The sequence below is a fragment of the Pteropus vampyrus genome, unplaced genomic scaffold (genome assembly GCF_000151845.1).
Source record: "Pteropus vampyrus isolate Shadow unplaced genomic scaffold, Pvam_2.0 Scaffold49, whole genome shotgun sequence".
Taxonomy (NCBI): domain Eukaryota; kingdom Metazoa; phylum Chordata; class Mammalia; order Chiroptera; family Pteropodidae; genus Pteropus; species Pteropus vampyrus.
In genome coordinates this window covers 3,361,411-3,385,947 of record NW_011888830.1, presented here as the reverse complement: position 1 = coordinate 3,385,947, position 24,537 = coordinate 3,361,411, and the positions used below count along the sequence as shown (strand labels likewise).

The window sequence follows — 24,537 nt, the reverse complement described above, 5'->3', positions numbered from 1 at the left end:
AGGGCTGGGCGTTCAACCCAGGAGTAGATGGGACCAGTCAGGAGATGGCCCAGGAGTGGGAGATGCTGCTGCTGCGCCTGACGCTGGGGCAGGAGAGCCAGGTTTGGAGGGTGGCGGACGGGGACAGCCGACAGCAGTTCCCTCCCTCCTGCCTCGACCGCGTGTGGCCGACAGCACAGACACCAGGAGAGGGAGAGGGGAGCTCCGTCCCGGTGTGGCCAGGAGGAGAGCGGTGAGAGCCGGCGAGTTGGGAAGGCTTCCTGGTGGAGGTGAACCTTGGCCTTGGAGGGTGGTCAGGACTTAGGTGCTCAGGGAGGGAGGGAGGAGAGCAGGTTACACGTGCTGCTCCCCGCTCCCTGCGAAACTCTGGCCTATGTCACCTGTCCTCACCACAGCCTTTTGTCAGAGAAATGACGAGACTTGCCTGTGGGCTTCAGGCTGGTTAAGAGGAGGAGCCAGCCCCGGGCCCCAGGCCTCTGTCGTCCTGAGAGCCTTGGGCAAGTGGACAGCCACGTGGGCTGGCCATAGCCGGGCTCGCCGGAACAGCCTCGGCAGCTGACGCAGCAGCGTTGGTGAGCCTGGGATGTCGCTCGGGCCCTCTGGGGGTGGCGAGAGCCCCTGCGTGTGTCTGAGTGGCAAATGGCGTTCGTGGCCGTTACTGGCATTAAATCCCGTGGAGCTGTGGGTGTCGCATAGCTGATGTCCAGGAATCGGTGACGGCAAGGCACTGTCCGCAGCGTCAACAGCGGCTCCAGGATAGAAGCCCAGGAAGGTGGCGGTTAAGAATGCTGACAAATTTCTGACTGGGCCATTTCAGTATGTTAATGTGCATTCTCAGACAATGTGTTTCCATCTTCCGCTTTCCCCCCTGCTGGTTTGATGGAGAAAACCATAGCGACGGAAAGCACAGGATTTATGCAGATAGCAGAGCAGGGGGCTGGGGTGTGAGCAAGGCCCCCTTTGGGAGGAATTTACCTTTTAAAACTAGAGGAGACAGGTGCTCTGGAAATGGCTCATAACCGCACAAGGGTGGGGATGGCATTCCTGGAGGGAAAGGTTACTTAGATTAACAGCACTCTGCTGAAAATGATGACATCCTGGCTCTGCCATTAAAACAGGTGGCTGTCATTACGGCCGCTCGCTCGTAATGGGGCGATAATACAGGCAGAGAGAGATTTATCTAGGCCCCAGAAAGATGAAATTGCACATCAAGGAGGAAACAAGGCAGAAAGAGGGCCGGCCAGGGGCTCCTGTGGCCGCGGGACTGCACGTGCCACTCTCATGGCACAGCGTTTGTGTCCTGCTCTCCAGAGGGCTGTGTCACCTACAGAGAGCTTTCACTTGTTCAGGTTTATTCAAGCATCATTTGGGAAAGATTTCCCCCCCCCCACCTTTGGATGTTTTTCTTCCATTTAAGAGAGTAGTAACTGTAAAAATCAATTGTGTATGACAAAATTTACCCCTTTTCCTACGAACCGTGGTGGCTGCTCAGTAGACCAGGAGTTGGCTTCAAATAACCATGGGGTCATCAAGGGTCCCCGTGTCGTGTAAGGGTACTGACAGGCCTCTGTACCCTATTTTTCTTGTCTTAAAAAGGGGAAGTTTAAGAAAACAAGAGGAAGTCTAGTTTCGTTAATTTAATAAATGCTTACATGGTGCTAATGATTGCCAGGCACTGTCCTAAGCAGCTTATGAACATTAACTCACTTAACAGTCACAGTAACACTTTTAAGGTAACCACTGGCACCACCTCCATTTAAAGCGACGTGTTTAAGATCACACAACTGGTATGTTGCAGAATTGGGGTTCGACTTGCTCCAGAGGCCGTGCTCCTCACCACTACAATACATTGTCCACACTGCACACATTCTGTTCATTTTCACTTTCAAGAGTCGTCTGAACCACTCATCTGCCTTCTCTCAGGGTCTCTCGGCGAGTGTGCATCTCAAGTCTCAGCATGTTAGCCACGGCCGCATTAAGGTCGCTAGGGCACGGGATTGCCCTGGAGCTCGAGCAAGCTGTGATGTTTTCTATTTCACGGGACACTTTAAAAATGTGCAGCACATGTCACCGTCAGACCTTCGGAGTCCTGCCCTGCGTGCTGGGTGTACAGTCAGCGGAGGCGAGGTAACCTTTTAAACCCACTGGAAGTATGCACGTTCTCTCTCAAACAGAGAGATCAGCCCAGAGTTTGAGACACATTTCCACACTACAGCCAGACCCTTCCCTGCTCCCCCATGCAGTCGGGTGGTCCTGAGCACGTCTTCCCTGGAGACTTAGCGCTGAGTGGGCACAGATGGAGGCCGGGTAATTTACCTTTTTCCTCCCCTCTCTGTTCACCATTTGACACAAGGCACGAACAGCCCTTTCGCCTTGCAAGGCCTCGCCAGATTGCCAGGCAATTACCTTGATTTACGAGGGCGGGAGTTGAAGTTAGCGCAAAACCTAATTGTTAACGGAGGACGGTTGGATTGCGGCTCCCGTAATTTGTAAATCGTTTCACGTTGTGTTGAATGCCTAACAAGCATGTTGAGGAGGGGACGGAATCTCACTGCACTGGTGGCCCTGGAGCCCAGGGCGACGTCTGGCTTTCAGGATTTGTGGAATAAGAAATTAATGAAAACACCGCGTGCCTAGCACTTAGTACCTAGCACCTAGAGTACTCCCTACTGGACACTTGAAGAGATTTAAGAATGCCTTCACCTTTCCGCTTTCAAGGTCACGAGCAGTACAATTGGACAGAAATACATATCTGTATCACAAATGTGTAAGAGAAAGATGGCATTTTAGAAGAGAGACAATGCTCCCCGTTTGGAGGACTAAGAAAGCCTTTCTGAAAAGGGCTTTGGGGAGAGCCGGGAGAGGACAGATGGGACGCCAGGAGCATGAGGCAGGGATGCTAGGCCTGGGGCAGAACAGTCGCCGTCATCTGCCGGGGGTGGTAGACATGTGCAGGTCTCATGAGGGAATGGGGAGGCTGGGGCCAGGTTCCGACCTGTCGTGGGGCGCAGTGGCCGCCAAGCTGGGGCACTTGTGTCTGGTACCCCAGGTGATAAGGAACGGTGAAGATTTTGAAGCCGCGACCACAGCTCGCCTTCAGCCAGGGGGAGCTCGCACGGGTCTGGAGTGAGGGGCCGATCTGGAGGCGGAGCGGCCGGTCCGGGCTCAGAGTGGTCCAGAGGAAGAGAAACTGAGACGGAGCGAGCGGCCGTGGGAACGGGGAGAAAAGCTGCCTCAGAGGCGTGATTTGTAAGAATCAGAACCACGTGGATGAGAACAAGAAACAAAGGAGGCTGCCTTACAGCAGGAAGTCTGCACCGGGGGAACCGGCGGCCAGGAGCGAGGACGGCCGGGAGGAAAAGTGCTGGGGGAGGCAAAGCCGCGGAGCCGCGTCCGGTCGTGGCGAGTAGGGCATCTTCAGTCACACTCGTGGGAGTCGGAGGTATGCGCCTGAGTCACGGAGCTCAGAGTCCCCTCCGTGGAAGCGACAGTCGGAGAGAGACTGCATCGGAACGAGCGAGGTGAGGTACGTGAGAACGGCTTGTACGCCTGTCGACAGGAATAGCCGTCATTTAGATTTCGTGAGCACAAGGCAGCCAAGAACGGACGGTCCCGTTTCCTCCGTGGGGCCCAGAGGGCACCCCACTCTCCCCAGCAAGTCCTCGGGGCCATTCACAGAGCTCGGAGTGCTTCCGGTGGGGGTCAGGCCCGCCGGGCCCCACTGCTTGTGGGGACGGTTGCGGGGGTGTTGGAAGCCAGCGGTTCTCTGACTGGTGTCTGTTCCCAACATAGCAGCAAGAGTAATGAAGTTAATATAAAAATCGGCCCGAGCCACTCCTCCTCTGGGACCTGCCAGACTAAAAGCCACAGCCCTTCGAAGCATGCCGGGGTCCTCTGGGTTCTGTCCAAGAAGCTCTACCTGCTCCCAAAGTCCCTGCATTTTCTGGAGCAACTCCAGCTTGTATTGACTGCACAGCTGTGACTCTGAGGGGTCTCTCCCAAGCCTCATCTCGCAGCTGTAGACAAGAGAGGGGACGAGAACAGGATGGCGTGGGCAGGGGATGGCATGGCAGAAGGGGTTCTCACTCAGGGTTGCAGACCGTTGTTCTGTTAAAATCCCACCTAGAAATTCAGACTCAGCTTGTTCAGACTCAGAGCGGACGCTTGAGCTTGGGGAGGAGCATGATCCGAATGGTGGTTCGAGTGTGTTCTCTATCTTTCAGTTGCTGGAGAACATTACTCTGAGGAAACACAGAGGAAAGGTGTCGCAGGTGCGAGCCTGGTGACATGCAGCCCTTGAGCCCATCTGCTTCTGTCCATTGTCCCAGTGGACACTGGGTCTGAGCCACTGGGGCAAGGGGTTTAGACCTGTTGAGATTTTGGATGCGGGCCCGGACTCAGGGCCGTGCAGTGTTCTTGTGAACTGTAGCAACTGTAGCGGGGGTGGAAATGGTCCGTAGGATTCTGTTCATTTTATTTGGGGGCGTGGGCATACATGATTCCTTTAATACTAGCAGGCTACTCAGGGACTGCCCTTTTCAGGGCATTATGGGAGAACTGCAAGGATTTCACAAGAGAGCTACGAAGAATGACCTGCTGTGATATCCTACCGCCGCCACCCTCTTTTGGAAGTTGGATGCCATGGACTTATTTATCGTTTTCGCATATAAAACTGCAACTGTTGTGATTAAATTGCCTCAGGGCATAAGTACAAAACATAGAAGTTCAGTTGAAGTATGTAAAACAGAACAGCAGCAGCTATCAGCACATATTAAAACATCTACTGTTAAAAATGCCCGTTAAAAAGGTCTAGGCCTGTTCTGAACAAAAGCAGAATTTCCATGAAAAACTCCCGTAAGGCAAGATTGAGAATCGTCCCATTTTCGCTTTGTGGCATGCATACGTAGCAGCAGTCACACTCTCGCAATGGTATTATGGTAACTCGTGAGAACAGCCCATGTCCCATTCGTCGGTAGCCTTCGCGATTCTGTGATCTGCCGTTTAGCACGACCCTTGGTGTATCTAAAAGCTAGCTACCAAAGCCGTGAGAACGAGTTTTTAAGCCTACTGGGTGCTCACCTTCTGTACCATCCTCCTTTCTTATAGTTCTAAATATTCAGACCCTAGTTTGAGTAAGTTTCTATTTAATGAGGAGTTGAGAAGGGTGCTTGGGTGGGGAAGCACGGCTTCTTGCTGTTTAACTCCCCCGAGGGCACAGCAGTAAAGATGGAAAACCGCTGCCCCCTCATTCCGTGCCTCCTGTTTAGTCTTTCAAGTTTAGCAGCCGCCTCCCCCTTAAAGTCCGCCCTTTACCCTTGGGCAAAGAGGAGAGAAGGCAGCTCCTGCTTTTCCACTGAAAACACACTCTAGTGGCCTAGAGACTGAGGAGGAAAAATAGAGATTGTCTTCTCTTCCATTCCCCCCAACGCCCGCATCTGTCCCCTCCTGGCCCAGCAGCCCGGATAACAAAGCCATGGCCAAGCAAACAGCCCGGCACCAGACAGGAGGAGGTGTCTAGGGCCCACTGCAAAATGACAGAGTGCCTGTTCGTCCTCTGCACTTCGAGCTTCTGGAGTTGTCCCATCGGCCACAACTGGGCTCCACCCAGAGAGAGGAGGGCGAACAGAGTCAGGGTGGTACCTGGCCTGAGCACGGGGGTGAAGGGCCCTGAGCTGCTCTGCAGGCACCAAGGAGGACATCTGTGGACATGTTCACCTATCAGGAAGTGGCACCAGGGAGTGACTGTGCCCAAATTCTTGCCTGAATTGCACGTCTGAGGAAAGAGCCATGTCATAGCACGCTCCTCAGCATTACCCGTCAGCGTTTCGCATCTGTTCCCTACTTCTCTCCTCACAGCTGTGCCATCCAGACCAACTCAAAGAGGAGCCAGACTCCCGTCCCTCTGAAAAACGGGGTGCTGGACCAAACCGCAAAGAAAGGAGCTACAGTTGCACATGGCCTTTGCATTTGCATTCTCGAGGTGGAGAAGAAAACGTTATTCGAGAAGGAAGACAGGGAAGAAGAAAGACGGGAACTGGCCTCAGGGGAAAAGGTGGCAGGACTTGACCCCCTGGGAAGTGACCTTTCCTGGGGAGTTCCAGCATCTGTTTATAAATATTTTAACATTTATCTCTGTCTAGCTACATCTATTCATTTATAAAGAATTAATGAGTATGAGATGGTCCAGAAAAAAAAAGGATTATAGTTATTTAAGTGGCTACTTTAAAGTTATTTTTAATCGGGCATTTATATAACGTAATTATGGCCTCTGGCTTTATGAGAGAAAAGTATCGTTTTAAAAATTAAGCCAAGATAGAGTAGATTGTTGTCACCATTTGGTCCCTGTGTAATTAGTTTTCCTCATCCTTCCTGTAATCAGGCATTCAGAATCACCCCTATATTTTTCAAGGGCCCAGGTTTGGTGGTAGTAAAAGTTGATGCTAGAGAAAAACAGATTGGTGAGTTGATTCAGATGTCTACATAACAGAAACACAGTAATAAACATGCCGTCACCCACACATGTGGGAAGAGAGAATGCGATGCTCATCACAGAAGAATAGTTAGTCTCACTCTGTCCTCGAGCCATAATCAATTGTACATCATTAACAAGACACAAAATCTTTACTAATTAGCTTTTATGATTATATTGTTATTGCGCTGAGGCAGTTAAAGCCCTGGAGATAAAGGAGATAGAATGCCACAAAAACTGAATCCTTTGGAAAAGGGGGAGACAATGCCACATCACCCATCTCATCTTCAGAAATTTTCACTCGCTGTTGCCATCTGTAATTTTTAATTCAATTCACAGTGAAGATTAATATTTTTAGTAAATGAATGACAGACAACCGTTGAGAAGAGAGAGAAGAATATTGAGTATGCTTTCACACCAGGAAAACGGAAAGAAATTCAGCTGTCGAAGTTATCTAAGAAGAATTGTTCATTTTCTCTTTACTTGAAATCTTCAAGGCTCTTTTTTTTCTACCCTACATATCACTTCTTATAAATTGTTCTTTAAATATGCAAAATAGAATTCAGCCCATTAAAAAAAGAGATCCATACCTTCCACCGGGATTCATTTACAATAGAGCGAAGATTTAATTGCAAAATATAAAACAATAAACTTATCAGGAGAAGCTATAGGGAAATTCTTGGGTAACTCAGAGTAGGGAAGCCTTTTTCCTACTCAGAGTAGGAAAACCCAAAAACCCATAAAAGAAATATTAGAGAAATTCAAAGAAGGAAATTCTACATGGCAAACTAACAAATACAGACAAAACAGCAATAAGCAAAATCAAAAAAAAAAAAAAAGACAAGCTTGGAAAAAGTATTTGCAATTCATATCACAGATTAAGGCTTATCTCAACTATGTAAAGAGCTGCTGTAAATCAAAATGGCAAAGCCCAACAAACCAATAGAGAAATAGGAGGCAAAGGATATGAATACTCACTTCCCAGGAATGGGTAGTCGGATCCGTCTAAAACATCTGAGAAGACACACGACCGTTCACATAACAAGGTGAATGCAAATTAAAGTGCATGCAGATGCCACTTTCTGATGATCGGATTGACCGTGATCGGAAAGTTTGACAAGAGAGTGTGCTAATGAGGGTGTGAAAAACAAGCTCCTTCTCTGTGCTGAATCCGAATATAAATTGGTACAAAATCTACAGAGGGCAATTAGGCCATTTTTTAACAAAATAACAAATGTACATACCTTCTGATCCAGCAATTCTACTTCTAGGAATTTATCCTACAGATACAGTGAGTGAGAAGATTTATTTAAAAGTTATCCATTTCTGCATTGTTGGTAAAAGAAAATGCTAGAAAGCAACCTAAATGCCCCTCAATAGAGGACTGGCTAAATCACAAAATATCAATTCAGTGGAACAGTATATTTCTGTAGAATAAAAATGAGGATCTTTTTTTATATATGGATTTGGAAAAATCCCCAAGATATATTGTTAAGTAAAAAAAAAAAAAAAAGGCAATATGTAGTGAACAGTACATAAATATGTTTTGTTCAAAAGGGGAAAACTTATTGTTTCAAAAAGATACATCATAATTCATAGTTTTTAGAAGGTTAACTACCTGTTCCAAAGGCTCCAAATAGCTAACACTTTTCAGATTTCTATTCTTTCTTTCTGGTTTGAGCAGTCTATGTAGAGATAAGTATACATCTTTAAAGCATCATTCATTGATTGACTGCGAGGGCTTTGATAGACTTCTCTTTAAACCTCACAGCTCTTTCAGAAAGACATCTTACAGGTAAGAAAACTGAGACTCAGACAAGATAAATGACTTGCTCAAGGCCACCTGGCTAAGCCATTGCAAAGCCAAGTCTGTCTGGGCCTGCAGCATGGCTCGCCTGCCTGAGGGGCCTATGTGAACCGATGAAATGGAGTTTTCACCTCCAGCTGTGCGTTTGGGTCCCCCAAGGACTTTGCAGCTTCCTAGGCCCCATTCCAAGTCTGTGGATCCGGCCCTCCAGATTCGGAGCCGTTACCTGTGGGCTTTTTAAAGCTCCTTGGATGAGCCTGAGACACAGAGGTTCAGAACCACTGCCACTCAGGAATAGTAATAATAGCACATACTCGCATTCACTCATGAATTGTCAGACAACCGGGTAAAGTAGCTCCTGTCACTGATGTGGAAGCTCGGGCTGAGGGAGGTTAAGTAATTTGCCCAGGTCACAGAACCAGCAGTGGGACCGGGGCTGAGATATAAGGCCAAGCAGTCTGGCTCCTGGACTGTTTTCTGTTATGCCGCGTTCTTAGCCACATACTGTGCTCACGTACAGTAATTTCAGTCATAAGACATTGGGATACTGTAGGGACATGCTGGTGTTCAATAGGCTGAGGTAAAGGGGACCACAGGGCTCCTTCCTCTTCCTCATAAGGAAACCAAGCTCAGAGAGGCAAAGGGTGACGGTAGTTTAAACGCTTAACAGGAGTCCCTGCTTCCTTCCAGGTCCATCACTGCAAACCAAGTCATCCTTCGGGGTCATTCAGACCTACGTTAGGAAAGATTACGCTTGTTGTAAAGAAATGGGAAAGGGAGGGCCACCGAGAATCTATTTGCCCCGGTTTTTAAAGTTGTCTTCTGTAGACGGATCAGTTTACAGACATTTTTATAGCGACACCCTTCTTCCTATTTTTCTCTCCGTTTGATGGGGAGCTTTCCAGACATCGATACTGAGTTATTTTACGTTGTGGCTGCCACCAAACTGCCCTTAATAAGACATGAAAGAAAGAAGAATGAAAACTTATGGTCTCTTCACTCTATTTCTTCAAGAGAGGCCCGTACTCCAAGTTTTAAGATCTTAAGATTCTTTCGAGAGAAAATGCTTTCCTGTGGCGAGCGGAGAATGTTCCAGGCGCTGTATTTACTTCCATATTTCTCTGGCTTTTCAGCAGTTATTTCTTCCTGCATGGAGGCCGTTAAGTGGGCACAATCTTGGGAGTCCCCACTCTTGGATCGAATCCCATTTCTGCCTCTTATAAGCAGTGTGACCTAAAGCGCATGTCGTAACTTCTCTGAACCCTGGTTGTTGAACTTCTCTGCCACGGTGTTAAATGCTGGGCAGGACTGTGAGGCAGGCCGTTCAGTGAACCCTGCTTTGTCAGAGCACCCACCAAAGTGGCTCGCGCCCGGTAGATGTCCCTTAAGTCCTAGATGCTCTTATAATGAGACAGACTCAGTGACAGACCCCAGCTCTGCTCCCTGAGCACTCAGGACCAAGTCTAGAATCTTCCACAGGGCAGCTCTCGAAGTGTTTAAAAGCATCCATCTCCTCCCCGAACCCTCTCCCCGCTTCCCACTCCGGGCTTGTTGACTTTTCCATCTGTGCTAGTTCTTAGTCTCTTTGTCATTTAACCAGTCTTTTCACTAATTCACTCCAACTGGTTCATGTATTTAACCATGACCTAGGTACTGGTTAAGTCATTGAAAGAAGTATATTGCTAGTAATGGCACGTTAGGATTGTGATAAAATTACCATTCTTTTTGTGTGTACGTGTCTGCAGGGAGCCATTCACTCTCTGAAGGATGATCCCAGAATGCCTTTTGTTTGAACGTGAAAGGATGAATTGACTCACCTGTGATGCTTCACCTGTGAGTTAAGGCCAAAGAAATCCACTGGGATAAACCAGGTTGTGCTTTAAGCCAGCATTCAGGTTGTCATATAGTGCCCATTTCTCCACATCCACCTCCCTCTCCTAGAACAAAACAGGTCACAGGTCAAGATCAAGGAGGGACCTCTGTGAGGAAGGAAAAATGATTTTTCTTCTTCCTAAGTTCTTCTATCTGGTCTAACAATCAAATTGACGTAAGACAGATGAACAGGAGAACATGGCCAAGTCCATTATGTATGCACATGAACCAGGCAGTTGAGGCTTCTGTGGCATCTCGAGCTAAGGAGAAAAGGACACAAAAGGGGGCTTTAATAAACGAACTTTTCAGGTTTCTCTCTGTCCAGCTTTTCACTGTACTCGATGTCACGACTCAGCAGCCGGTGGGCAGGCTGGTTCGGAGGTCAGAGCAGACACCAGCCCCGCACTTCCAAAGTTCCCCTTCGGTTCTCCCCATCTTCCTGTGGGGACCCTGTTCTCCACCACGTTTCCCTCACACAGTGAGAGTCTGTGAGACGAAAGCCGGGTCAGAAGGAGTCGTCGTGTGGAGCGTGCTCAGTGTTGCCTGCTCCGCAGGAGTGCAGGGGTGCCCCGGGGGTGTCTCTGCAGTAAGCGGTCAGCGGCCAGGGCCAAGCAGACAGGTGAAATGTGGACGCCTCTCTGCCAGTGAGCTACTGAGCCCACGAAAGCTGTGCTAAATCAAAGAAATGTTTAGGCCAGAGCAGCGTGCATCTGTCTCTTCGTCTGCCCCTCTGTCTAGAGAGCCAGGCGTGCAGAGGAGTTGAAGGAGTTTTCACAAGGAAGGGGAGCTCGCTCAAGCATGAGGGAGACGTTTCACTGAAGCCTGCGCTTGGTTTCTTCCCAGAGGGGGTGCTTCTCCGGGCATAGCAGCTGGATTCCCAGGGGTCCAGCCTCAAAGGACTCCGTGTACCGCTTCGGCTGCTTCTAGAAGGAACCACGTTGTAAAAGGGGAAAATAGGACAAACAGCGGAGCCGGGAAGATGAAAGTGAGAAACCCAGCCACCTGCCCGGGGTCTCTTGGCCCCCAAACTGAGGTCGCCCACACAAGCACATGGAGCATCCTTGCGAAACCGTGACAGAGGTCCTCTGATTCAGAGCGCACTCTGAGGCGTCATCTCATTGCTCCGCCTTTCAGATATGTTAGAAAACAATCAACGGCTAGGGCCACAATATCACCCCTCTGCGTGTATGTCCTGTGCTTGCTTGGCATGTCAAAAACTAGGCCAGTACACGTCTCTAGTCCCAAGAAGTCCCAGATCCCGTTTGCCATGCCATGGACGGAATGTCCGTGTCTGCCCCAAATTCATGTGCTGAAGCCCTGACCCTAGTGTGATGGCATTTGGAAGTGGAGCCCTAGGGAGGTGATTAGGTCAGGAGGGTGGAGCCCTCATGAAGGGGATTAGTGAGCGCCCTTGTAAGAAGAGGGAGACAGGATGTCCCTCAGGCACAGGCGGGCACAGCGCAGGTCAGGAGGAGGGGCGCTGACCTCAAACTCCCAGCCTCCAGGGCTGTAAGAAAACCTCTGTGCTTTACAGCGCCTGCCTGTGGTGGTTTTGTCAGGCGGGCCCAAACACAGCACTTCCCAGCTCTGACCTTCGTGACGGTCGTCAAAGCCATCCATTTCATTCTGACCCGCTCGTTTCTCTGTGGCGTTTTCCTTGTATTGGGAGGTGGGAGAGTATGATCCTCTTTCATAGATATTTACTGAGCATTTAAAATACTTGGAGTTCTGCTCGGAAGAAAACAAGATATTTATTTTAGATTGTTGCATGCGTTTCTCAGGGGAGACCGATCAGACACCACTTGGGTGATTTGTCCAACTCAGAGAACAGGCTGGGGTTGCAGGGGATGTTCTGGAATGTGCAGCCTGTGCTGTTTAGTGCCGTTCTACCATCTTCCGATGATTGAATATTACGTTTTTCTCTTCTGATATTTCTGTTCCATCTGAAGAAGGTGCTGTCATCACATAGTTATTGTCTGGCCTTTTCAGAGACAGAGAATGACCCCATGCCCCAGAGGGAGTTACTTTAGATTATGTTCCTTTGTAAAAAAAATGTTTTTCAGCCTTCTGGATGAAAAAGCATGTGGTAGGTGCAAACCGTTACAGCATTGAATTATCGTTTTCCTTTTCAATTAGCACCAGTAGCTTTCACCTTGTGTGACCCAAACTGAAAAGGGATTATCATCAACATGCCTTTATCCCAACGTACTGGTTACCCACACGCGCAGGAAACTGTCACATTCCTGCCGCTGGCTCCAGACCTCTCCAGCCACTCAGGATGGCTGTAAACCGCATTTTGGATTTTGTAGCTGGGTAGTCAGCCTGCGGCGTACTCCTCCCAGGGAGACTGGAACTCTAGAAGCATGAGGTGGGTCCAGCTGGAAAGCTGTCTGTTTAGCAGCAGGTACAGTGGTAGAGGTGTGGTGCTTCTCCCTTCATCCCTACCACCTTTGGTGGCAGGGAGTCTTCTTTCCCCAAGTCTTTATGTCATTCAAAGCGGTCGAAGCCGGTACTCTTTGAGGCACTGAACCAATGACCGCCATCCTGTGAAAACAACAATGACGACGACTATTACACAGTATTCCTGTTTTGCGGAGTAACCCACCCAGCAGAAGCAATGTGCCATAAAGCCAGCTGTTATAACATTCTGCCCAACGGAAACCTGTATTAATTGTTACAACCATACGTCCCTGGATATAGTGAAAACAGCATCATAATGGTGACCTGCGGGGAAGGAAATATTCGCAAATGTCTCGACTCATCAGTGAAAGATTAAAAGATGTTTAGTAGTGTCTTAGTGTTAAGTGTGTTTTATTACGTAAGTTCCATATCTTTCAGGACGGTGATGCAAACCTAGTATTTTTTGATAATGCTCTTTATTAAACAGAGGGTTTGATTTGACACAATGTCCCATTCCTGATAGAGCAGAGTGGCAAAGACTTCTTGTTATATCCAGCTGGTTACATCATTCTTATTTTTTTACAGGGAAGCTAATAGGTATGAATTAGAACCTGCTTCCTTTTTCTTTTTCACTGGGCATTAGCTTTATAGATTTAAGTACACTAGACATAACCATGGCCCAGCCAGAAGACTCCTGCCTGCTCAGTTTCATCAAGCCTTCTTTTCGGCCAATGGGCGTGAAGAGAACATAACCAGGAAGGGGAGTCTCTTTCATTAATCCAACGTCTTTACCGATTTCGTTAGCACAGCCCCCAGCTGCTCATGGACTTTGAATTCCAATTTGAACCTCTTACAAGTAATTTTTTTAGGTCTGAAGAAGGCCAAAGAGTTAATTTGGAATTGAAAGTTTTCTGTTCTTTTCCCTAAAAAAAAAAAGAGAGAGAGAGAGAGAGAAATAAGTTCTTTAAGTGAGGGGATTTGCAGTAGGGAGATAATGATCTCAAGTTTTAAAGGAGACCCAAAGGAAAGCTGACCTCATTTTATTGGCAGAAGATTACTCTGTGTATTTATAGTTTGCAATATTGACTCCTTGCAGAGGAAAACTTAAAAATTTTTTTTTGAATTTTTGCCTTTTTAAGGGGTTCCTTGCCTTTTTCTTCCGGTTAATTTCCTTCTTTTGCTTATTTAACCGTTGTTGCCGTTGCCGTCGAGGTTTTATTTTGTTTTTTTTTTTTTTAAGATGTTTGAAATTTATTTTACATTATTTAATTTGAGCCTTTTAAATCTTTCATTGTTTTCCTGGATATACTTTTTCCTCTTTTTTTCTTAGATCTTTTTTCCAATCCAAGTATGGATGAAACACACGATCTAATCTAAAATTAGAAAAGACTCTTTCTCTTCTCCCATTTTTAACCCACAAGCCTCTTGGTACTGCATGGTGGAAGTTTCAGAAAACACAAAACGGGGTGCTGGGTACCAATCTCATAGCCTGGCTCTGTCCCCTGTTCCTGTGGTCACACACAGGCTTCGAAGAGCTCTGGGAACCACTACCTTATAAGACAAGACCGTAATTCTGCCATAAGAGTCTTCTGTGCTTGAAGTAGCAGAGAAAATATACTGTAACAAGAAACCTCTTGTGAGAAAATGGAGAGAAGAGAGGAGATCATAGAGGAGAAGTGAGCTCCCACTTGAACGTTTCTTTCAAGCCCGCCAAAAGCCATCCAGACCCTCAGCTAATGCTGGCGCAGGTTCTGCTTTGTTGCACGGCCCATCTGAACCCTGGATTCCAAGCGTCACGTCTTCATCAGATGTGAAATGTCATCCTGCTCAGTCAAATGGATGAACCTTCTCTCTAAGTAAATTCCGTTTTAGTCTATAAGAAAAAGAATTCCCTTCCGTTCCACACCTAAAGTTGTCGTCTTTAACCCTGTCTGCTCATTGGGGCCTTTAACATTTCTCACCATCGAGGGTTAGAGCTTTTCCTCGAAATTTGGCGGAAGTGTATGTACAAGGATCCATGAAGCTGGAAGCTAGAGACACTCGAGTGAAGCAGTGGGGGGCGGTGGGGGAGGGAGTCACATGCTGGCAGCTTTGGCCTGATGCCGCGGAATCCATACGTGGTCCCAGAGTGTGGACCTCTATGTAGGTCCATCGTATCCTGTATGTATTTTTAATGCTGAATTATTACGCTCGGGAAAGCTTTCAGTCAGTGGCCTATTGGAAAATAGTGAGATAGCTCGTGAACTGGACTTAATTTATGACTTTTGAGTAAGAGTGCTGAATTGAAGTCAGAGTGAATGTCACATGAATTGGCAAAGGTGCCCGTCTAAGGTGAAGAAAGGGGTTTAGCCTTCTGAAGCTGTCACTCTGACCATTTGATCCCAATCTAAATTCAGCAGTGAATTCTTTTAACCTCTCCTGTTCTAGTACATGCACCTACCCTCTAGAGACTCCTCAGGAACAAGGTTATTATTGAGTCCCCACTGCATTCATAGCTGTCTACAAAAATTCAGAAAGAATCTCTCCTGTAACAAAATCTGAATTCTGATACCATATGCTCCCACTAAGCCTAAAAGCATAAATTAGAATCAAGGAGACACTAGACTAGATGTCTTCATTAGCATCATGAAGCATGGGCAATAAAAAAGAAACAGCAACATTTGGATAATATTATTTTGCAATTATTGGACACATTTATAAATAAAATCTGCTTTGAAAGCCACGGCATTTCTTTAGCTTACTAGGGAAATTGTAAAATTTTTTCTTAGGCTCCCCCTAAGAAGGGTGAATTTGATAATGTCAATAAAAGTGCTGTATGTTTATCAGAATCTAGCACTAAAGAAATCGAAGTTACTTGGACTGATGTTATCAGTGATTAAGGGGTAAACTGACCACTTTTTACTTTTTGAAGGTGATTTAACACTTTCACATCTTTAAGATGTCATGTAGTGCCTTGGAACCGGTAACTTACTAAATGGTACTTTCATAACTTAAAAGGATTAATGACCACCAAAAGTGAGCGAATTACTACTTTTTTAGTTTCAGGATCAGGTCTATAGAATTATGTGGGGCCATACACTTTTCAAAGGGATTTGATTTTATGTCATTCCAGCAACTTAGAAGAATATCATCTTGAGAGCAAAAGAAAACCTTGGGCTTTTGATTTGCCTGTTGTACAGTTTCGGACACATCTACAGAAGGAATAAGAAAATAGATTTTTTTTTTTTTTTAATCTTAAACTGAATGTGAATGTTACCTTCTTCTATTGTCTTTTTAGAATCAACAAAATGTTCCCGTACAGAAGCAATGTACCTCTTGAAATCAAACAACAATAATAACAGTAATAACAGATATCTAACTTTCTTTCACACAGCATTTTAAACTTTACAAAATGCTTTCACGTCCCGCCATCTTGCAGTTGTCAGTTATGAATTTGCTGTGAAGAGCTTTTTCCTGGTCCGCGAGAAAAGACTTTTTAGCTGGGCTCGGAAAAGCTCTCAGCTCTCGCAGTGGTAAAACACAAGCAGAGTTTTCTGAGGAAGGTTGCGGAGTCCTTGTCTTTGATGATAAAAACATTTAGAGACAGGATTAAAGTTACCTCAACCTGATTCTCGGGGTCCAGAGAAAATGGCGTTAGCCGCTTGTTTTTCATGTATCAGGAGAACATCATGCCTTCTCATCAACATTAATTGTATACTTGTAAAGCAAATGTTGAATCATATCCGAATAGATATAGTCCAATGAGAATGGTCCTCTCTCTGGAATGTCCTGTGGTACTCTTTGATTTGCACAAATTTAATTATTTCATGTTTATCAGTTTCCTGTTGATTTCATGTTTGTGAGTTTCCCCAACTTGATTGAAAACTCTCAAAAAACAACACTCATTATTGGAGCTATTTTTGCATTCTCCACAGGGATTACGACAAATAGGACACTTAAAACGGCTTTAATTGACCCATGATTGGTGTAAGCTCTGATCTAAAGATAGCAGACATAGGAGATCAGTGGTTCCCAAACTTGAGCTTGGCTCAGACTGACCTGGAGGTTCTGATTTAGGAAGTGTGGGGTGGGGCTGCTAATTTGCATTTCTCATGATTCCCCTGGTGATGCTGCTGCTGCTGCTGCTGGTCCCATGACCACACTTTGTGAATCACTGTGCTGGATTCATGTGTAAAGTCTCCTCCAAATTTTATTTGATGGTATTTAAGATCTTATCAATTTTTAATTGGGATTCAAGAGCACAAAGCAACATTATTCCTAGAAAGAAATGCAGTCAGGGAACTTACTGCTAAGCCCACAAGTTAAAAGACCTAACAGAAATCAAGCTGGGCTTCAAATATATCAGGCTATGAATGAATAACTCTAACTGATTAATGATAATTTTCTACATGAGGATGTATCCTACATCATTAGCACAGCTATTACGTAACTTATGAATGGATCACATTCCACATTTATTGGGAGTCTGCTGTTTGGAACTCAAAATGTGGTTTTCATCGAAGAATTGTGATAAGCAATGGTAACAGATGTCTCTCCAACTCACAATTTACCCAGTGATAGTTCTGATAGTACCATGAGCCCCCTACTCCTGGGTTTCTCGGAGAAAACTTTAGTATCTACAGGTTCATATCACCGCCAACTGAATAGTACCAAGACAGGTGTGCAGGGAGGAAAGAGACGGAAGTTCCATTTTGGACACACTAAGTCCAAGTTTTCATTAGCACATCCAGGTGACATCCGCTATGCAGCGTTATGCAGATGTCCCCTTCTCACTGCAGCAGGCCCCCAGATTCCATTTGCCTGTCTCCTTTCGTCACCCAGGCAGTGATGGGGACCCCAGTGGTGCCCGTCCTCCATGGCTGGGCCAGTGCGTGTAGCACCCAGGGGCTGGAGAGTTCAGGTAGGGCTGCGCGTCACGTGGCGTGCACCACGGAGGACCCCTCTGGTCTGTTTCTCATAATTCCCACCTTTGCTCTGAGGGCCCAGCCAGGAGCAGGCCTGCTCAGGTGTTTCAGCACCAGCAACTTAGAGCTTTGCTCCCTCTCCCGCCTTCCCAGGCAGGCTTCCCGCTGGACAACCAACCCTCCCCCTTTCCTTTCCTCAGTCGGGTGAGCAAATGACTTAGTGCAGATAAGGGTGCTTTTCCAGACACCCATTCGCCTGCATTTCAGGAGAAGAGCCTGGAGCTGGGCGATGTTCTCATTCGAGAGGAGCAGAATGTCTGGCTGGCATCAGGGAGGTGGGGGAGGGGACAGAGGACAGGACCAGGAACCCAAGACAGGGCCAGGGCCGGGGCGTGCCTCCGTGCGCCAGCACCAGCCCTGCATCACTGCAGAACTGCCTCAGAACTCGAACTGGGTCCCAGGTGACAGCAGGCTGTCTGTCATTTTGGGGTAAGAAAAAGGAATAGAAGAAAGTAACCATTGTTGGCAAATCAAAAATAAAAAGTAGTTCCCCTAGCCACCTGATTGGTGTTGTTTAGGGTGAACCAAAACAGCGCTTCCAAGTTGGTGGTTTGTGAACCAGGGAATCCCTGAGTAAACACACACCATACCACACCACACCACACCACACCACACCGCACCCACCCTCCCTCCCTCTGTCTCTCTCTCTTTCTCTCGGATTTCCTTGATTACCGATTCATACTTGCCTACACCTGATTTCACATAGAATTATGGCCTGTGCGAGTCTGGGTACTTTGAGATGTAGGCACCGAGCGGGGAATAAACATGCAAGGCTTTTATTCAGGGAAATGCCAATAAGAGAAAATGGTGAAGGAGCTGGAAAGAGCCGAGAGAGTGGCTCTTTCAAGGAAGGGAGGGCTGGACAGAAGCTTCCCAACCCCGAGTGCGGGCTGAGGAAGATCCGTCAGGGCCTCTGGAGAATCCATGGGCAAACTTGACCTCCAGAGCCGTCCTGCGTTCCCCAGGAATGGACCTGCCTTTGTGTCCCTTCCTTCTGTGCTCACCAGTGGCCGGAGCAGCTGGGGGAAGTGTGGCCAGCAGAGCCCAGCCGCCTGGCCCCTTGGCCCTGAAGCCTCCCGTAGCTGGGCTTTGGTGAGCTGCGCGCCCTCCGCCTAGTCCAGGAGCCAGAGTGCCTGGGGGAAGTGTAAAAGTTGTGTCTTGCAATGGGAATGCTATGATACTGGTTATTAAAATCAAAAAAATATAAAACAAACAAACAAAATGCTTCATTATCTTTAGTACTTAGAAAGTAGAGAGAGTAGGTCATTAAAATTTACCACGATCTGAAAATTTTCTTTAAGCCTATTATCGTTCCAGCTCGTCTGTCCCTCGGACGGGTATCAAGAGCTGGTACGAGCACAGTGAACTTCCTTAGCCTCCCTTTCCTCTCGGTGCCACGGAGTCGGCAGCCAGAGGGAGGGGAACAGGGGTGAGGGAGGAGAGGGCTGGAAAAAGCACTAACTTAATAATTGCTGCTTAATAATCAAAAATTGGCAGTGCATCTGATTGTTTTTTTTGTTTTGTTTTTGGGGTTTTTTTTTTTTTTTTTGATTATTAAAATTTTCGCTCTTAACCTAGAAAAAACTCTTGGCCTTTAAATGTGGAGCACCTGATTTTTCATTTTATAAATAATCTGCGTTCTGTTCCACTGGGTGGAATGCATAATGATGTTTAGAATACCAGCTGCCACCTAGCAATGTTCCCAAAGTGAAATATACATATATCATGCCGGATTTTAAATTATGTAAATAATTTGCTTTCTGTCTCTTCTGATGTCGAAGTGGAGAAATGAGGAGTTGTGATTTCCAAAACCCAGCGGGTATTGTATGTTTGATGTTGTTTGTAAGAGGTAGAGATGCACGGGGAGCAGGATTTCTTTGAGATAATTTGTGAAAAGCTTCACTTACGGAAAAGTTCCCGTGATGATGCATGTGCATTGTATTCTAATTGCATTGTGCTTCACTTTGTGTTCTTTTAGGCTTAAAATAATGTGTAACCAAAATGACAGCCTATCAATGGATTTTGCTGAAAAAGTGATAAAAGATATTCAGCCATCAGAGTGATACAGTTGTCTGATGTTTAGTATTACTTTTCTTGGTAAAGAATGCACACACTTCTAATGACGGGAGTTACAATTAATACTAGGACAATGACTCTAAGAATAAAAGACCTTTTTTCTTATTCAGAATGAAAATACATTAACCACTTCTACTAATACATGTGAGATTAACAAAGACCTTGGTTTTTCTGAGAGAAAGAACAGCTAAGATAATGATTATGATTATGACAAAAACATCCAGGGACAGTTTCAAAATGCGGGACTTGGGCAAACCCCAAAAGGCATGGAGTGAATTCCAATAAGTTGCCAGCTACAGGTGGGCAGAAGCCGTGAGCTATCTCTAAGAACTGTGATCAGGAGGGGCTTCCAGTATTTCAAGAACCTGCATTTTCTTCTGTGAAATGGATATTTAATCATTAGGAGGTAGAGCGATTAATTGCCTATCATCAGCCAGGCCCTCCCCTTCGTTTCCATAATAATAGTAAACAAACTTCAGACGTCCTATTTGGCTACACCTACAATATTGCATGCTCTCTCTCTCTTCCCTTTCCCTCCCTAGCTCCCCGAACACACTCATGCTCATAGGCACACTCATTCATTCACCGATCCCCTATACAAAAAGGGAGTGGTCTCTATATTTACTTATTTGCCTCAGAATACATACGAAATACAGATGTGTACCTACAGGTACACCTCCGAAGTAATGTGTAGTTACTTGAGCTCTATGTTTGTAAGCTTTTCCCACATAAATGAAGATGCTTATCCTTCAGTAAGCTTAATGGTCTGTGGCAATTAAAGATATGTACATTTAATGGTCCTGCTTTCAATAGGATGTTGGCTGATGCTGTGGTTATAGATTACCAATTTGCCACCTAATAACCATTGTTTAAATACTTGTTTGGGATGGGGACCAACTAATGAGGGGGAATCATCAAGCTAGTGAGTGAAACATCTTTAGAACAGAATAATTTTTATTTGTTATTATTTTTAATGTGACTTTAGCTAAATAATTGAAATGCAGTATTATAGAGGAGACCAACTGAGAAGCTTCTGTTTATGCAGTTCGCCTAGAACAAAAAGGTTCTGCAGAAGTGTATTCTGCCTAGGTCCAAACCCCAGTATTCACGCTTTCTCCCAGAACACGAGATAGCTGGCGAGTTCATGCTTTGAATTGCACAGGCAGGAAAACCTCTTCAAATAATTGTTTTTAAAACTATTGACAAAAATACCAATTATTTCATACCTTTAAGTAGTAAACCGTAATCACCAAGAACAACTCCCATGTTCTTATCTAGAAAAAGATGTGGCTCCGGCAAGGCGGGAAAGGTGGCCCTGTCCAGATCCGTCACACACGTGTCGTTTCAGACTCTGGTCTCGCTGGGCTCGACTCTTCCTTCCAGCTTAGAAAAATAAACAGCGTGTCATTCCTGTCCTCCTAAGACTTCGGTTTGTTTTGGCTTGCCTTGTCTGCTTACGCTCTTCAGTTCACCAAAAGTAAACTGTATGTTTCTTTACTCTCTTTTTCTTTGTAAGAGGAAATTTGGGTTGGGCAACTTTAGATATTGGGAATCAAATAAAAAAAATAGAGTGCCCCAATAAAACAGTGTACCCCTGGATGAAGCGCGTCAGTGTTCCGGGCTCCGCAGTCGGTTAGACACCTGTTCTGTGGAACCGATGACATGCGGTGAGATGCGGCTCAGACCGCACGAGCTAGGGTTCCATGCCCGGGGGTCCCTCCTCGGGCACGGGCTGTTCCTCAGCACCTCCGCACCTTTCCTTCTGGCTGCCGCCCCCCTGTAGTGGCTTCTGTTTCCTAAGCACCGCTCTCCTCTGCTTTCCTCCGGCCCCTTTGCTCCTTCCAGGCCAAGGCCGAGGCTGCCGCGTGTAAGGAGCCGCGCCCAGTCCTAACCCTGACCCTCCTGTCCGTATCCTCACGGATGGGCCCTTCATCTCCCCGCGAGCCCTCCCCACGGTCCACCTGACGTCTGCTTGCCATCCACGTCCTCGTTCCTTGCTCCCGCACTCATCCCTTCTTCCCCACTCTCTCACCTACGTATTTTTGGCTTTTCTCACTCTCTGTTTTTTTCCTTTCAGCCTATAAATTTGCACAAAGCTCTCTCATCATGAAATGTCCTACCGATGCTACTACATCTTCTCAAGTTCCTATCCTGTGCGTCTCATCTTTCAAACCTAAGTCTCTCGAAAGAGTAATCTGCGTGCACTGATTTTACCTCCTTCTTGTTTATCGGTCACTCCCCTGCCACCTTGCCTCAGTGCTGACTGCTCCACTCCATCTGCTGTGCGAGGGGGTCATCCGTGACTCACGGATCGTCAAACTGTAGCCTTTCCCGCATCGCCGTCTCAGATCTCTCTGGGGTACAGACATCACAGACACTTTCTTGTTTAGGGGAACTCACTTTAGGTTTTCCCAAAGTATCCGCCAGAAAAAAAAAAAAAAAACATCAGTTTTTAGAGGTCGGAGTGGGTTTTATGTAAAACGAAGAATTCTGTTGGCCAAATAATTTTAAAAACCTCTGCATACTCTAATGTCCTTTAAAGATTTATGATACAAACTAGCAAGCCAGTTCCACATTAATCTGTAAAACTCGTTAGAAAACGAGGAACGCGCTTTGGGAAAGGCTGAGCGTCAGACTCGACGCCTCCAGTCTCTTCTCTCCTGGTTGTCTGATCTCTACGGTCGTCCACCTCATCATTTCTTTCTTTTCCTTTTGTGGATTTCCCAGCATTCTGCTTTGACTTACTACCCTTCTTTCTATATATTCTCTCCTTGGGTGAGCTCAATTCATTCTCTGTGTGGTTTTAATTATCTCCTTAAGTATCGATGATTCCCAAATGAGGTCCCTGGTTCTGAATTTCCCATGTAGGTACTCCCTTTACCTGGATGCTCTTCAGGCAATTCAAACTCAACAGCTCTCAAATTGGTATGATCACGGCCACTCCCACCCCTCATTGTTTACCTGTTTCTGCTCCTAAATATGTGATATCAGCTAATGGCACTCACACAGTCACCCTCATCAGAAAAGGGCACCGTCAGTTTTGCCTGTGGCTTCATTCTCAATTCAGTCAGCACTGCAGGACTGTCATGACAGGGTGATCACATGATCGATGGAAGGCCGTGAGCAGAGGATGGAGAGTTTCTTTAATGGCGAAGAATACGTAAACCTAGTGGGATGGATAGACACAGCAGAAGGCAACGGGACGCACTCCCAGATGGGATGTCTCTGGGGTCTCAGCTTCCCGAGATAGGCCGTCTTGGCAGAGGGCACATTCCACTGATTGTAGGAATTTTGCCAGTGGCATTTTTAAAGGGTATTATTCCCCGGCACCTACCCACGCCAGCTCTTCTGCAGACCACGCCTGTAAGCCTGCCCGCTCACCTCGTGAACGAAGCATTGCGGCAGCGGGAAGATCAGCCTCCAACTCCTTAAAGACAGTCCTGGTAGAAAATTATGACAGTTTGACCCAGGTTTTCTTCACGCGTCTCTGGGTCTCACTGCCATCTCCTGATTTGGGCTTTCGCTCTACAGCTCTGCGTTGGGAACTTCATTTTCGTGCTTTATTTTTTATTTTCTAATTAGACACACGCCCACGTGATTTCAGGGCAGTGTAAGCCAATGGAGCCTCATGGACTTGGGTCCATACACTGGAGCCTCATGGACTTGGGTCCGTACACGCCTGTGTTTAAGCCCTAGTTCTCTCACTTCATCTCATGTGACTTTGGACGGCACATTTAGAATTCTCTGTAAACGGGATATTAAAACATCTATCTCCCTTATAGCGGAGCCATGAGGATCGAATGAGATAATTCACACTAAGTGCCAAGCACACAATGGTCATTCGATACACGGTGGTTCCTCTCACTTATTATGTTGGATTCACCTCTGCCTTATGGACTGGACCCCTTCTACACCCTTCTGTCACTAGTTCTGACGGATCATATATATATAAAGTAACACACTCATGCTTCCACCAAAATGGTCTCATCTTAATTAAAAGTTTTCACATAATTTCCTCGCTAAGTGCTGGGAAGGTGTTAGAGACAGTAAGCCCAAAATTCGATACTTACATACATAAAAAGTACAAGGTATTTAGAGTCTCCATAAGATAGACTGGATTTGGGTTATACGCCCTTGAGTCTCTCACATAATAAAAATCTATGAAATGTAATTGATCAAACTCAAGGAAATGAAGAGTCCTACAGCCTCTGCTGGGATTTGAACTTGAGGCTTTAAGCAGCCTAGGCGTAGCAAACCCGAAGCTTAGTGCACTAAGCTGTGCCCTCTGGCTATGTGGTTATATATAGCAATTCACTGTCCCTGAAAAGAGGAGAAATGCTGGCTGTGATGCTCTTTTGCCTGGGCCCACCTCTCCACTTTGGTAACGGCATCGAATAAAGAAACGCTGGGGCCTGCCTAGTCACATTCTCACGAACCAAGGCTGACGTGAAATTTTAGTTCACGGTGCAGAGTCGCGCTTCTGTTTTTACCAGAAAGGCAAAGTGTATACAGCGCTCTGACTCAAAAATTTACCTTCTCATGTTGGCAGAACACTATTTAGATATTTAGCTGAAAGCGAGTAATGTCACTTATTGTAATCAAGAGCAGATTGAGGGTGAAGAAGAAAGCCAGCAGTTTTTAGTTTTCACTGATAGAAAAATGTGTAGACAACGCTGTGTTTCACCTCCTTTCTAGCTGTGTGACTCGGGACACATTATTTAAATGATTTATTTTCCCGAATGAAAAAATCCAGAGATTAGAAGTTCAAGACCTAATTTCTAATGTCAAACTGGCCACTCGATTTCAATTTTCCTTCCTTGTAGCATAGGAACAACCTCTAACTCCTGGAGATCTTGACTTGAATTTGTTATACTGGAAAACATTTGTAGGTGATTGACTAAGAGAAATCTGGTTGTCATTTTAAGCTAACATTTCTGCATGCCTCCTAC

The 24,537-nt window shown here is 46.2% G+C and overlaps 1 protein-coding gene across 1 annotated transcript in view; it reads left to right on the top strand.

Moving 5' to 3' along the window:
• Positions 1-24,537, top strand: part of CELF2 (CUGBP Elav-like family member 2) — a 512,960-nt gene that overhangs the window by 139,325 nt on the left and 349,098 nt on the right. The window lies entirely within an intron of this gene.